At 48.6% G+C, this 15,169-nt stretch overlaps 1 non-coding gene across 1 annotated transcript; it reads right to left on the bottom strand.

Annotated features, from left to right (window-relative positions):
- Positions 1 to 15,063: 15,063 nt before the first annotated feature.
- Positions 15,064 to 15,169, bottom strand: LOC122022001. Its single transcript, XR_006122752.1, has one exon. It is a non-coding gene; the product is annotated as a small nucleolar RNA R71 (small nucleolar RNA).

Below are 15,169 nucleotides of genomic sequence, written 5' to 3'. Positions count from 1 at the left end.
GGATTTCTTTTGGTTCCAAGTAACTTTTAAGCAAGAAAAACCAACAAAAGACCCTTAGTAATTCATGGAGGGAATCTTGTACTAGTTTGGTTAAACAATGATTTCCCTAACCTCTTTACAATATTTTTGGCCGAAATTCTAGGGTTAGGTACTCCTCTGACCAAGCATCATATAGGTATAAAAAACATGAAGGAAAACCTTCCTACATAGCATAGAAAAATATCATGAAATGAGGACTTGTTTAAACCTTCCTAGATTTGAAAACTCTTCTTTGGACGAAGTTTTATTAAATTCTATTCTAGGTTTTCTAATCCTCATAAAATCCGAAAAGCACATAAAACGCCTTGTACCACAGGTGAGGGGAAGCTTACATCCTTTTCGCTTGTGGTTCTAAAGTATGGTGATGGAAGAAGAGGTCTCTTCTTCTTGTTCTCCTCCTTTGATTTCCTTTGGTAGCCCTCCTTTGTATCCTAGGAGGAACTTTGTTTTTGGGGGCCGAAAATGGAGGAGAGGGAACTGAGGGTTCGGTGAGGGAGAGGGGAGAATGAGAGAAATGAGAGAAAAATCAAATCTTCTCTTCACATGCTCCCTTTTATGTTAAGGGGGAAGAGGTAGCAAAATTGGTTTTTGCTTTCCTTCTCCCTTAGCCCTTTTTTTCCATTTTTATATTTATTTTATTTATTTATTTGTTCTCATCATTCATGATGAAACAAGGGGGAATGAATCCCCTTAATTCCCCTCTTTAAGTCACGGCAAAGAAGAGGAAGAGGGAGAGAAAAGAAGGAAGGCAAGTTGCCTTTCTCTTGTTCTTTTCTTGTTTTCTTTTGGCTAGCTTTTACTCTCATCCTTATCATGAGTTTCCCTCCTTTGCTATCAATATATAATTCCTATCCCAACTGGTTATTACCCATTAATCCTATTATTTACATCATGAGAGGTTCAAGGTTCAATCCTTGACAACTCCCTATTTTTATTTCTTTTTTTTTATTTCTTTTTGGTTCAACATTCTACTAATATTTTTCTAAGGCAAATTCATCATTCTCTTATTTTGTCTTAAAAGCTTAGTGGGTGTTACAGTCTTTACACAGCTCTGCCTCTTCCGACCTGTGATTTGTGACTTGCACTTCCGGGCCTTCGAATCGCAGACCTGTAGATCGAGCTGCCTCTACCCAGCTCTGCCGATCCCAACCTGTGCCCGGTGTTCCGCATGTCGTCTCCCTTTGTCTTTCAACTACTTTGCCCTCTTGATCGACAAGTTTGTCTGACCTCTGACTACCCCATATGCTTGCCTCTGACTGTCTAGTCATCTTGACTATTGACTGCTGAGTCACCTTGACTATTGACTGCCCAGTCACCTTGACTATTGACCGCCACGTCCTCTTGACTGTTGACCGCTATATGGCCTTGACCCTTCTCCCCCTTTCCTCTTGGGCCCCTCCATTGCCAACCGTATCACAAGCCTCCCTCGCGCCCGACCTGTGACCCCTCTTGTCTCCGACCTCCGCCTTTGCTTACTCCTCACAATCATGTACGGTAAGGAAACCTTCTGGTATTCATGCTATATCTCTGATCTGGACCATCACGACTTGTCTTTACTGCAATCCCATTTGAAGTTAGATTCCTCGTATGAGCTTCGTCTCCCTTTGCCCACTGAACACCCCTCTTCTCCTCCCAAAGGTTTTGTCACCGTCTTTAGGGATCAAGTCTTAGGCGGCCTTCGCTTTCCTTTACACCCTTTCTTCTCCGAGTTGTGTCAGTACTGCGGCCTCAGCATTTCTCAGTTTGCCCCTAATGTATTCCGAGCCGTCTGCGGAATCATCATCTTGTGCCGCATTTATCACATTCCCTTGACCGCTCGATTATTCCATCATTCCTATTCCTTCCGGAGGGCCGAGGCGAGGGTATTCAACGTTCAGGCCAAGCCGGGCTATAAGTTTTTTGATGACTTACCTTCTTCCAATAAAGGCTGGAGATCTCGCTTTTTCTTCCTCAAGCCCCCTGTCCCCTTAACCGGGCCCTCCCAATGGCGTCCCATCCTTGCTTCAGACTTCCCTTCGCACGTTCATGAACCTGCCTGCTCCGCAGCTGCGGACAAGCTGAGCGGTGTTGTTGTTCACTTGTCTGTATTGATGCTGGAAGGCATTCTGTACGCTTTTGGTCTTAGTCCTGTTCCCACAGAAATCGGAGCTCCTTTTGGTAAGTTGTTACTTTTTATACGCCTCTCTTCGCTAACTGAGGTGTTTTTTCCTCTTATTCTTGTAGTGGCTGCCATCCTCCGCTCTTTTGCCAATCAGGAGACACCCTCGGTGGTCGTTCTGCAAGCTCTGAACGAGGAGCTAACACAAGGCCTATCTTCTAACCCCGCTGCTTCCGCTGGTCCACAGCCTTCGGGACCCCGAACCTTAGAGACGGTAGCCGCCTCGGCGTTTATTGAGCCACCAGCCCCCAGCCCTGTAGACTCAGCCCTACCCCGCATCTCTGATCAATCTGCATCTGAGCCATCGCCGGCAGGACAAGTGCCTTCGCTCCCTCCTACTATGAAGCTGCGCCTTACGCGCAAGGGCAAGAGAGCGGCCCCGGTCATCGCAACTTCTCCTCCACCTCCTCGCCGTCAACGGGTATTGAGTATCTCCTCCCACTCTAGGTCCTCGGATACGAGCTCGATCCAGGAGACAAGCTTGGCCCGGGAGAATGCCTCTGATCTGTAAGTAGCAGACCCGTCATTGGCCCTGACTGCTTCAGAACCAATCCAAAGTGTATCACTTGACCCGCCTTCGTCCTCTGGCGATCAGCCCCTGAGCTTGCTGATTCCCCCAGCCTCTCCTCTTCTTGCGCCTATGAGCTCAGCCATGCCGATTCTGAACCTGCCTTCCGCAGACCTAGCTTTCGAGGCTTCCTGGAGACTTCCTTCAGAGACCGACCCGGCTTACGCGCCCGCTGCCGACCTATCTTCTATCTTCGGTAGGGTTGATTTCTATGGGGGCTTGGCCACCACCTGGCAATCAGCCAACCGCTAATTCTGGGAGAGTAGTTCCCCTTTGGAGGGGTTTGATCAAATTGCTCGTTCATTGGTAGTGGTAAGCTCTTCTTCTTCCTCTTCTGGGTATTCATATGCTTCTATAACCCCCTTTCCCTTCCTATGGCCACCTGCAGACCTGTTCCGCGAGTCTGAGTGCCATACAGCGAGCGGCCGAGCTTCAGCGAGAGAACGCGGTGCTTAGGGCACGTCTTCAGGAACTAGAGCCCCCTGTGACTTCCTCAGCTCCTCCTGAGCCTTCCCTTGGAAGCTTGGATGCTTATCTGGGTGCCGCCAGGGAATCTGCGGCCTCTGCCCGAGCCATTTCCCATGCCGCCTTTGATAAACTTCAAAAGTTGGAGGCGACCTTAAAGACAAGTGAGTCTTCTTTGGCTTCTGAAGCGGAGCGTCATCAAGCGGCAATTTCTGAGCTAAAAGACAAAGAGGCAGAGCTGCTCTCCCGATCAGTGGAGTTGAGATTGCTACGGCAAAGTCAGGAGCTCCTGCAAATGGGGTTGGCAGATGCCCAGGCCCTTGCTAGTGCTGCCGCTAGCCGGGAGGCAACCGTGCGGACTTAGTTGGAAGCTTGCCAAAAACACTCTTCTATCTTTGCAAGCGGAGCTCACGCAGGCCCAGGAAGCAGTGTCTCAAGGCCAGAGCGATTTATCTGTGGCTTGCGCTGAGGCTGCCAAGAACAAGAACAACCTGGAAGTGTATCAGGCCGGTGAACCAGGGCGGCTGAAAGCCTACAGACTGGCCTATGTCAGCTCTTCCTTTTTCCTCCAAAAGCTGGGGCACTGGATGGTGTTGTTGCTGTGTCACGGGGCCGCGGGCGGGGTCAAACAGGCCTTCGAGCAAGGCTTTCTACGCTCGGCACCTCCTGCCACCTTTCTGGACACAGCTCGCCTATCCAAGGAATTGTCGCAGGAAACTTTCCCTTCCTTCGAAGCGGATGATGGACTCTTCTCCCTGGAGGCTCCTCACCCTGCGGCCGATCCGGCTCCCGTGGATATTTCTGCCCCGGCCCTTCCTGTTGCTTGTCCTGAAGCGTCCGCTGATCCTGCGTCTTCCGCCATAGTGCCAGCCGACCTCGGGCCCCGTCCGTTGGCTTCCAGTGACCCTGCCCCTTCTTCCTCGGATGTCGTGTGACTGGCGACATGTTGTAATGTTAACTTTCATGTGCTAACGCTGAATCTTCCGTGATTGTACTTATTCGCGTGGTCCTATCGAACTTTGGATGATTATACTTATCTGCCTTTATGTCTGGATAATCGTATGGCTTCCCCTTCATGTGTCCTTAGCTTACTTCTTTCCTTAGTAGGTCGTCCACGACTTTGGTTGTTCCCTGCTAATCCGCTCGCCCTTGCTTATTTTGCTCAGCTACGTTGCTCTTCCTCCGATAGTTGCCTTTATACCTAGCCCGACCAGGGCTAGACCTTTCTTTGCATGTCCCTGAAGCCTGCTGATTTGATCTACCCACCTTCCTAGTGGCCCCTCCGTACGCTTTTGTCCTGCTTGGAGCAATCATCTTAGGAGGCGCTTCGTATCTCGAGCCCTTGTCTTTCCTATAATGCCCCCTGGTTATACTCCTGAGGACCATCACAGGGTGTTCCTTGTCTATCTCCGCCCCTGCATCAACCATCCGTTGCCAACTTACGAAAGTGTCCTTCCTCCGCCAAACTTATAAGTATCTTCGTAATCTTTCCCTTCTGCTGTGATTCGCCACCACCGCGGAATACTCAAACGTCACCGCCACCGACTGACTTTTTCCGAGACTTTGTCACGACCCTCCCATTTCTCCAAACCTCTTCTTTTCGTTTGCTCTTCCTATCTTCTGAGATGATCTCTTCTGCAATGGCTTCTCCTTCTTGGATCTCCTTGTTGGCGGAGCACTTCCCAGACGCTTCGACTTTTGCTGAGTTGGATTGGGATGACCTACGGTACACTTATGAAATCCCTACTAGCTTTCACCCCATCATCCCTACTGGTGTGAACCTGTACTTTGATCCTCCGCCTGGTTCGTGTACTTTCTTTACTGAACAATTTGTATCTGGCCTTCGTCTACCCCCGTATCCTTTTCTGTCTGGAGTGTGCCGCTATTTTAAGATCTCCTTAGGCCAGCTAACTCCCAACTCCGTAAAGATTTTATGTGGCTTTGTAATACTCTGCGAAGTTTGCGAGGTTTCCTGGTCCGCTCCCCTCTTTCACTGCTTCTTTGCTCTTGTTCGGCATGCCGACGGTCTTTTTTATTTCCAAGCTCGCAGTCACACTGCTTTCTTCTCTCCTCTTCCTCCTCCCAGTGCTAACTGGAGGAAAAAGTTCTTTTTTCTCCGGTTTCCAGAGAAAACAGACTGGCCCATGCGCTGGCAATCTGCTCTGCCTCTAGCCCCGGCATTGGAAGAGTTCCATATGGATCTCCCCTTTAGTATGGCTGTAGCCCAGATGGAGGATTGGCGCCTGAATCTAACAAGACTGATATCTGAAGTCCTACTTTCCTTTTTCCGGCTGAGCCCCGCTTCCTCTGAAACACCGCGCTCCTTAGGTAAGTTCGGGCTGAGCCCCCCTCCCCCGCTTTCGACCATTTTCTTTGTGAGAATGACCTTTCGTATTGGTGCCTATAGCGGAGGTTCTGCATCGCACCTCAGAGGTTCTGCCTTTGCCCCTCGATGATATGGAAATAATGCGACGCGGTCGGGTGATCTTGGATAGGATGCTACTCCCTCATCTTGGATCCACCTCATTTGGGGCAGTGACTCAGCCCGCTTCCAACCCCGCCTCGCACACAGCTTCTCCTTCACATGCCGCCCCAAACCGAGGCCGGGGTTGTGATCAAGCCAGCCGTCCGGCCAGCGACGTCTTCCGAGGGGCCCCCCGGGCCTCTAGACGTGGTCGCGCAGCCCTTCATCGCGCTAGTCGAAGCTCGTCCGGGCGAGATGCCACAAACAGGGGTGCTGCAGCCTCTTCACAGGGTCAGCCTCGCTCTGATGACTCTAACTCTGACGACCAGCCCCTGCTTCACAGACGGCGTCGAAGACCAGGTCCGACTTCCTAAACACTTAATCCTGTTCCTTTTACTACCATATTGCCCCCTGCTGCCATCGTGGCTGATTCTGACCCCACTCCCTTCTTCATTTTTGTTTCGTTTATCTGGCAGCCTCTCCCAACCATTACAGGGGAAGACCAGCTGCATTCCGCTCTGCCCCTACTCCTGCTGAGGAAGACAGCCCAGGCGATCGTCATGACCCCGTGCCAATTGAGCCCGTTCCCGAGCCACCTTCTGCTCCTCCAGGTTCTGACGCCGGCCCTTCTCAACCTTCCTCCTCCGCCCGCCATCATTACAGAACCACTATCCCCTCTGAAGCTGCTCTAGCTCGTCGACATGACGCCCCCACGAGCATTCTGATGATGAGAGGCTGCCTCGGCAGTTTGTGGGCGGAGAGCATGAGTCAAATGGATAACGCGTCGCCATTAGTTCAGATGGATAGGTTCTCGAAGTCCTGGGCTAAAGTAAGTACTCTTCACCTTACACTTGGTATTAGTTTGCCTTAACTGAGGGTCGTATCTTCCCTCCAGACTCATGCAGAATCTTTGGTGCTGAACCAATCCTTCCACACCCTCCATCACGAAAGCAAAGAACCCCGAGAGAGAGTCTCTGAATTGGAGTTGCAACTGAATGACCCCGCCCAAGCCAGTTATGCCTTGCGAGCAGAGATCCAAGTCTTAACTAATCAGACCACCCAGCAGAAAAGTTCCCTGAGGCAGGTCAAAGATGAACTCCGAGCTATGAGGGAGGAAAGAGCTGCCTCTGAGGCGGGGTATCAGCAACAACTAGCCCATCAGGCTCAGGAAGCACAGTCCAAAGATACCCTTCTGCAGGAGAAGAACAATAGACTGGAGGTCCAGGCAGCTCAGTTGGAAGCTCAAGGACCTGAGCTGAGGGCCCTGAGGGAGGAACTATCCCAGTCTCGAGCGGCTTTGATGGGAGTATCCGCTGCCCTGGCGATCTATCAAGAAGGAGAGGAGGATCGTTGCCTGCGAAGTCGAATGTCTTATCTGACCTCTCCTAAATTTTTATCCCAGGCTGGGGCGCGCTTTTCCGCGACCATACCATACACGGCGACTGGGGTTATCCGACAGCTTCACGCGTAGAATTTCTTGAACTCCATCCCTCCCGCAGACTTCTTGGATCAGGACAAGATCATCCAAGGTTTTCTGGATGAGATCTTTGCTCCTTTCACATGATTTGTTTCAACTGCTTAAAACTGATGAGATTTTACATGTACATGCGTATCTTTGAATTTTTACTTGCATATCCTACCATCTCCGGAACCCTGGGCCGACCTGGCTTATACCCATAGAGTCGGCACCCTTCAAACTCGATAGGGCCGTAGGTAGTTAGCACTCCAAGGTTGGTCTAGCTTCCTTCCTTGAGAATCCTGCAAATAATAGGCCCCCGATGCCAATTTCTTGATAACTTTGTATGGTCCGTCCCATTGAGGCGCCAACTTCGTCACTTCCCCTAAGGGTTTCATCTGCTTCCAGACTAGATTCCCTTCTCCGAAGTATCGGGGAATCACCCTTCTATTATAGTTTTGTCTCATCCTCTGTCTATAAGCTTCCAACCTGGCAGCTGTTTGCTCACGAATTTCGCTAATAAAATCTAGTTCGGCCAGCCGTCGCTCTGTGTTCCCTTGGTCATACATCATTCTTCTCACGGACGGTATCCCGACCTCTAGAGGTACTACTGCTTCATTACCATACACTAAATGGAAAGGTGCCAGACCTGTACTTTCTCGGGATGTTGTACGATAGGCCCATAAAATGCTCGGCAGCTCGTCCACCCAACTGCCTCCGGTGTGATCCAGCTTGACTTTGAGCCCTCGCACTATTTCCCGATTGACTACCTCTATCTGACCATTGCTTTGAGGATGAGCCACCGAAGTAAAGGCCTGAGTTATGCCGAACCCCTTGCACCAATTTTGTATTTTGTGTCCTTGAAATTGTCTGCCATTGTCCGACACTAACTTATGAGGCAGGTCGAATCTGCAAAAGATATTCTTCCACAAGAACTGGATCACCGCATCTTCAGTGATTCTGGCCAGGGCTTCCGCTTCCACCCACTTGGAGAAGTAATCTACTGCTACCAGCAAGAAACGTCTTTGCCCCGTAGCCATCGGGAAAGGTCCTACGATATCCATACCCCATTGGTCAAATGGACAAGACACTATAGAAGTTCTCAGCAGCTCTGTGGGTCGGTGTGTCAGGTTCTGATACTTCTGGCATGACAAACAAGTATTCACTAGCTTCTGTGCGTCCTTCTGCAGGGTAGGCCATAAATACCCAGCCAACAGTACTTTCCGGGTCAGCGTTCTTCCACCTGCGTGATTGCCACAGCACCCCAAATGTATCTCTCGCAAGGCCTGATCTGCTTCTTCCGTATTCAAGCACTTGAGCAGAGGTCTGGAGAAAGACTTTTTGTACAATTGATCTCCAATCATAACATAAGAATGGGCCTGTCTCCTGAGCATACGCGCCTCTTCTAAGTTGGCGGGTACAATTCCTTGTTGGAGGAAGCTTATTATGGGCTCCCTCCAATCAATTACTTCTTCCAGATTATTTTGTAGATCTATCTGAGCTATAAGGAAGGTCTGTGCCATAGATCTGTCAAGCGCCCAAGTGGTCAGGGAGCTGGCCATTTTAGCTAGTTCATCCGCTCTTTCATTTTCAACCCTGGGAATCTTAGTGACTGTGACTTCTTTAAACTCTTCCCTCATCTTTTCATAGGCTTCCTTGTAAACTTGCATCTTTTCGTTGTTTACCTCAAACTGCCCGGTCACCTGTTGAGTTACTAGCTAGGAATCTGAATATATTATGACCCAACTCGCCCCCACATGCCGAGCTGCTTGCAGACCTACTAATAGGGCTTCATATTCTGCCTCATTGTTGGTAGCTCTGAAATTTAGCCGTACAGCCAACTGCATAATGTCTCCCTGCGGAGATATTAGAAGTGCACCTACACCACTCCCATGATGGGTAGCCGACCCGTCTACATAAATTTTCCAGACCTCCTCCGAGTCTGCTTGATAAACCTCTGTCAAGAAATCCGCCAGAGCCTGTGCTTTGATCGTGGTTCGGGGTTGATACTGTATATCATATTCCCCTAGCTCGGTTTCCCATTTGATAAGCCGACCTGCTACCTCCACCTTGGTGAGAGCTCGACCCATTATACTGTTTGTCAGGACGGTGATGGGATGCGCCAAAAAATTCGGTCGGAGGCGCCGAGCCATGAGAACAAGTCCGTAAACCAACTTTTCCAGGGTCGTGTACCGAGACTCAGCCCCCTTCAATAGATGGCTGAAAAAATACACTGGTCGTTGTACATTGTCCTGCTCTTTAACCAGCACGGCCCCCACGGCCTCGGGGGTGGCTGACAAGTAGACCCAAAGGGGCTCTCCCACAACAGGCTTAAACAGTGATGGCAAAGACTCCAGGTATTGCTTTAGCTCCTCAAAGGCCTGTGTGCATTCTTCCATCCACTGAAACTTGGCTGCTTTCCTGAGCACTTTGAAGAAGGGCGCGGCTCGATCTGCAGATCTGGAGATGAATCGGGACAGCGCTGTTATCCTGCCGACTAGCTTCTGCATTTCCTTCAGATTATGAGGGATCTGCATGTTCCGAAGTGCTTGAACCTTCTCAGGATTGGCTTCTATCCCTTGTTCAGTTACCAGATACCCCAGAAACTTCCCTCCTTTGGCCCCGAACAAGCATTTCAGAGGATTCAGCTTTATACCATATTGCCTTAGAGTCCCGCAGGTTTCCTCTACATCTCTTATGAGATTGGACGCCAGGGGGGACTTGATTAGGATGTCATCGACATAGACTTCGACGTTCCGCCCAATCTGACTTCGAAAGACTTTGTCCATCATCCTTTGGTAGGTAGCCCCAGCATTCCTGAGTCCAAACGGCATGACCGTATAGCAGAAAGTACCGTCAGCCGTTATGAAGCTAACCTTCTCCTGATCCTCCCTAGCCAAGGGTATCTGATGATATCCTTGATAAGCGTCCATCATGCATATCCTCTCACAGCCAGCAGTTGAATCCACCACCTGATCGATCCGCGGGGGTGGCTTTGTTGAGGTCGCGAAAGTCTATGCACACCCTCCACTTGTTGTTAGGCTTTTTTACCAATACAACGTTAGAAAGCCAAGACGGGAACTGCACCTCTCGAATATGTCCTGCCTTCCTGAGCTGATCCACTTCAGCCCGGATAATTTTATTCTGGTCGGCAGAGAAGTTTCTCTTCTTCTGCTTGACTGGCTTGGCTTCGGGCATTAAATGCAGCTTGTGCTCTGCTACCTCCGGTTTGACTCCGGGCAGCTCTTCCGGTGACCAAGCAAAAACGTCCTTATTACGGCTCAGACACTGTATCAACTCCGACTTAAGCTCCGGCGGTAAGTCGCTGGCAATGCGAGTGATGCTCTCTGCTCTGTCAGGGTGCAACTGAATCTCTTCCCAAGGGATAGGCTCCTCGGCAATAGGCAGAGGCTCCTCTTGGATAGCGTGTACACCACCATCATGCGTCCTCCGGCTTTTGCGCGCCTCCACCTGGACCATATCAATGTAGCAGTTGCGAGACACCTTCTGCTCTCCTTTGACTTCCCCGACCCGCTCGCCAACAGGGAACTTGATCTTCTGGTGAAAAGTGGAGACAGCAGCCCGGAACTCATGTAGAGCTGGCCTTCCCAGGATGACGTTATAGGAGGAAGGCGAATCCACCACTATAAAGGTGCTCCTCCAGGTGCGCACCAATGGCTCAGTGCCCATGGAGATAGCCAGCTTGATCTGACCCATAGGCTTGACTTCGTTGCCTGTGAACCCGTACAAAGAAGTGGTCACGGGTTGGAGCTCAGCGGCATCAATCTGCATCTCCTCAAACGCAGCTCTAAACAAAATGTTGACCGAGCTCCCGGTATCCACAAAGATCCGAGCCACTCTGCTATTAGCAATAACGGCCTTGATTATGAGAGCGTCGTCGTGGGGCAGTTCCAGACCCTCCAAGTCTTGGGGCCCAAAGATAATAACAGGGTCGGACGCCTGCTCGTGGCTGCATCCCACGGCTCCCACATATAACCGCCGACCATGTGACTTACGGGCTCGGCCTGAGTCCCCGTCAGTGGGCCCTCCTGAAATCATGCCTATTTCTCGCACAGCAGCGTTGCCCCTGTTTTCCAGCTCTCTGGCATCTCTTCGATCTTCCCCGGGACCGGCTTGGTTAGAAGGACCGGCTAGGTCGGGTCGGGTCTGACGAGCACGTCCAGCCGCAGCCCGTTCTTCCTCCATTCTCTGTATTTGGGGCGCTAACTCCGGGCCAGACCCTGCTCGGCAGCTCGCCTGGAATCACGAGCGAATTGGAAGCAGTTACTGAGATCATGCGTCCTGGACCGATGATATGTGCAATATGGGGCTCCTCTTGGTCCAGGCCTGGGCGCGTGTACGGCAGCAACTCGTGGGGCTGGTCTGACTCCCTGAGCGGGCTGAGGGGCAGGCCTGGGTTGAACGCGCTAAAAGGGCTGAGCTGGTTGGGGTGCTCTCCTTTCAGGTCAGTTGCCAGGAGCCACCGTCTTTTCAGCCTTCCTCCTAGTGGCCTGAGCCTCCTCCACCTTGATGTAGCAAGAAGCTTTCTCCACCATATCGTCAAAACTCCAGGCGGGATTTTTGATGAGGTCCTTGAAGAATTCCCCTTCTCGCAATCCATGGGAGAAGGCGCTCATCAATATTTCTGAGGTGGCGGAGGGGACGTCATTGGCCACCTGACTGAACCGGTTGATGTAGTTTCGCAGAGGCTCGGTCGGCTCCTGTTTAAGAGCGAAAAGGCAATGGTCGGTTTTTTGATACTTACGACTACTGGCGAAACGACGTAGGAAGGTCATTTTGAAATCCATGAAGTGGCTGATGGACTCTGGGGGCAATCCATCGAACCACTTCTGCGCCGACCCTGATAGGGTATATAGGAAGACTCGGCATTTGACGGCATCGCTGTATTGATACAACATAGCCGCGTTCTTGAACTTCCGCAGATGCTCTTCCGGGTCCTTGCTCCCATCATATTTTCCGATGTTTGGGGCTCGATAACCCCTTGGCAGGCTGATGTGCGTAGATTATATACTCTTTTATGCATACTTTGATGCTCATCTACTTGTATTTCATTGGCATAATCTATGTTTATTGCACCCTATTTCATTAGAATATCATACTTTCATTATATTCTGTTCGGAGATCTACTCTTTGCTTATTTTGATTGATAGGACGTGATTTGGAGCAAAAACAGAGTTTAAATGAAGTCTAGAGCTTCCAGAGTGACATGGGCATGCAAAACTATGTTTTCTTCATGTTCTGGCCGTGTAGAACTCACATGGGAGTGTTAAGGCCGTGTAGGGGTCATGTTGGGGCCGTGTGAACTTCACATGGCCGTGTGAAGGCCGTGTGAACCTCACACGGCCGTGTGAGGTTTTCTGCACTGCAGACTAAAACTAAAATGACCATAACTTTGTGCTCGGTTGGAGATTTGGGCTGTTCTTTATACCAACTTGTAGATAACTTCAAGATCTACAACTTTTAAGAAGACTTCAACGGGAGAAAACCCCATCTTGGTGGCCTAAAAGATGTTGCAATGAAACATAACTATTCAAAGCTAAGACAAAGGGTGTGCAAGGGCCATGCAAGGGGGTGTGAGCTGCACACGGCCATGTATGGCATCTAGTGCTGAAACCTTACATGGCCGTGTAAATCTACACCAGAGGCCAAGCAGGTGGTGGCCGTGTGGATCTACACGGCCGTGTGAGGTTTCCAGAGGCCAAGCAGGACATGGCCGTGTGGATCTACACGGCCATGTGAGGTTTCCAGAGGCCAAGCAGGTGGTGGCTGTGTGGATCTACACGGTCGTGTGAGGTTTCCAGAGGCCAAGCAGGTGGTGGCCGTGTGCACCACACGGCCGTGTAGCATTTCCAGAGAGCAGAAGGGTCTTTGGCCGTGTGCACCACACGGCCGTGCAGCATTGGCAGAGAAGGAACTGGACATGGCCGTGTGGATCTCGCACAGCCGTGTCGAGGGGCTGTGTGGCGCCCGATTCCCTCCTCTAATTAAACCTTCCTTCATGAATTGAAAGGGGATCTCTCCCCCTTTGGGAGAAAGCAAGATTTGGTGGTTTCCTCCCAATCTTGGGAGGATTTCTGGGCGATTCAAGGGGAGATCTCGACGATTTCGACTCCGGAGCGAGGATTGGATCCGAAGACGAGGCTTCTTCGTAGATAAGTTTTCTCTTTCCCCCTCTTCTTGATTTCTTGGATTGGGGACTTAAGAAATGCTTGTAATTTCTATTTCTTCGGGTTTTCTTCCTCGATTCATGGAGTAGATCTTGTATTCTAGGATTAAGGGAGTATTTGTATGGTGGATTGATGTAATCTCTTATGGATTTACCATTTTCTTGTTTCAATGACATTGTCTTGCTTGTATCAATTAGATCTTGAATGATTAATGGTGATTTGTGCTTAATTCTCATTCTTGATTGATTGTTTGAATTTCTTGTGGACTTTGTAAAGATAAACTCTCACTCGATCATCCGAGGGATCTACGTGACAGGTGCAAGCCCGTGTAAGGACGTTTGAGAGATAATCTTGAAGAGGAAATGGGAATATTCAAGAGAGTAGGATGGATCTTGTGATTAGTTTCTTGTATCTTGATAGATTAATGAGTTGTGGGCTTCTATGTTGATATCCGAGGAAGGCATAGTAATAGGTGCGCTTCTGTGTAAGGACAATGTAGGTTCATGTCTAATTAATCCTACTTAGATACATTTCTCAGCCCTTAGCCGGTTGTCTATTGCAAGAGAGAACCGGCAACTTTCTACATGTTTGGCAATTGAGGGATAAGAATTGGTGAACCATTTACATTCAAGAAATCTTACAAAGAAATCGAAACTCCTAGAATCTCCCTTTATCATAACCTAAAACACTAAACTCTTGTTTGTTGATCTTTAATATTAGATTTGTTTACCTTTACTTTGCTTTTGAAACAATTGGATAGTTGTTTAGCTAATTCGCATTGAGACATTTCTAGTGCTTATTCCAGTCCCTGTGGATACGATAATCTTTTATATTACTTGCGACATTTCCCTACACTTGCGGAGCGTAACAAGTTTTTGGCGCCGTTGCCGGGGACTGCGCTATAACATTAGGAATTATCAATTGAGTTAGACTAAACATAACTTTTCTTTTTTCTTTACATTTTCATAGTAGTAACTTTAGAATTCTGTTTCTATAAGCTTTTCTTTTCTTGAATAACATTCTTGACAATTCTTTTTGTTGCAATTCTAATTCTAATTCTAACTTTGCATTCTTGATTTCTAGCACTCTAATCTAACTTTTCTCTGTTTTCTCTTTTGATCTAGTTTCTTTCTTATTTTCTTTTGTAAACATATCTTGCAATTTTTAGCATATGAATTATTCTAGATATTTTTCTTTTTCCTTTTATCTTTTCTTTCTTGTTTTCATTATGCACTTTCTTTCTTGCAATTTAAATTCTGCATTTTCTTTCTTGCTTTTCATATTGCATTTTATTTCTTGTTTTTGATTCTTGATAATTTTCTTTTTCTTCTTGAATATCCATGAGCACTAACATGTCAAGCAGGACCATGAGAAATTTTTCTACACCCTTTTCTGCAAGATTTTTATCTCCCATTGTGCAACCTCAAATTGAAGTAGAAAGTTTCCAACTAGACCCAGAGATAATTTTCATGATACAAGGTCACAAATTTGGAGGAGAAGTATCAGAAAGTCCTTATCTGCATTTTGAAACATTTTTAGAGATTTATGATTTGGTGAAATGTGAAGGAGTATCAGCAAATGCAGTTCGATTGATGATATTTCCTTTCAGTATCAAGGATAAAGCAAGGACTTGGCTATATTCTCTCTGTCCTCAAAGCATCACAAGTTGGGAACAATTGGAGAAGCAATTTCTGAATCATTTTTTCCCTCCAAGTAGAACGGTGTATATGAGGAATTGCATAACAAATTTTTCTCAGGCATATGGAGAATCATTATTTGAAGCATGGGATAGATTCAAGAGTCTTCAAAGACAGTGCCCTCATCATGGTTT

This window comes from Zingiber officinale, chromosome 9A (assembly GCF_018446385.1).
Source record: "Zingiber officinale cultivar Zhangliang chromosome 9A, Zo_v1.1, whole genome shotgun sequence".
Classification (NCBI taxonomy): Eukaryota; Viridiplantae; Streptophyta; class Magnoliopsida; order Zingiberales; family Zingiberaceae; genus Zingiber; species Zingiber officinale.
The sequence above is the reverse complement of the archived record's forward strand: the minus strand, read 5'-3'. Positions and strand labels throughout refer to the sequence as shown.